The sequence below is a fragment of the Condylostylus longicornis genome, unplaced genomic scaffold (genome assembly GCF_029603195.1).
Source record: "Condylostylus longicornis isolate FDR11 unplaced genomic scaffold, ASM2960319v2 ptg000615l, whole genome shotgun sequence".
NCBI classification, from domain to species: domain Eukaryota; kingdom Metazoa; phylum Arthropoda; class Insecta; order Diptera; family Dolichopodidae; genus Condylostylus; species Condylostylus longicornis.
In genome coordinates, this window is record NW_026578568.1 from 16,680 (window position 1) to 17,500 (window position 821).

Here is an 821-nt window from a genome sequence, read left to right on the forward strand (position 1 = left end):
AAATAAGCCTGATCGGGACATATGTTATGCTCGACAGGCAATAATTACTTTTCATGAATGAAAAGTAACCTGGGTTGGTAAGCATGTTATGCCCACCCGATGAAAAAATTTTTTTCAGCCTGGTTTGATATTTATCAAAGGCAAAATAAGCCTGATCGGGACATATGTTATGCTCGACAGGCAATAATTACTTTTCATGAATGAAAAGTAACCTAAATTGGTAAACAAATTATGATTTAAGTAATGCTTATTATAATAAATATATCAATACAATACAGGTATTGGATATGGGAAGCATATTTATTGATTATTAAAATTTTATGTGTAAATCTATGTATGACCACTTTTTGATTCAAACGTACATTTTTTAATTACATTTTTTTTCATGAATGAAATTGGGCCTGGTTTGATAAACATGTTATGCTCGCCCGATGAAAAAATTTTTTTTAAAAAAAATTTTTTTTAGCCTGATTTGATATTTATCAAAGGCAAAATAGACCTTAACGAGACATATGTTGTTATGCTCGGCAGGCAATAATTATTTTTCATGAGTGAAAGGTAACCTGGGTTGGTAAGCATGTTATGCCCACCCGATGAAAAAATTTTTTTCAGCCTGGTTTGATATTTATCAAAGGCAAAATAGGCCTGATCGGGACATATGTTATGCTCGACAGGCAATAATTACTTTTCATGAGTGATAAGTAACCTGGGTTGGTAAACATGTTATGCCCACCCGATGAAAAAATTTTTTTCAGCCTGGTTTGATATTATCAATGGCAAAATAAACCTGATCGGGACATATGTTATGCTCGACAGGCAAT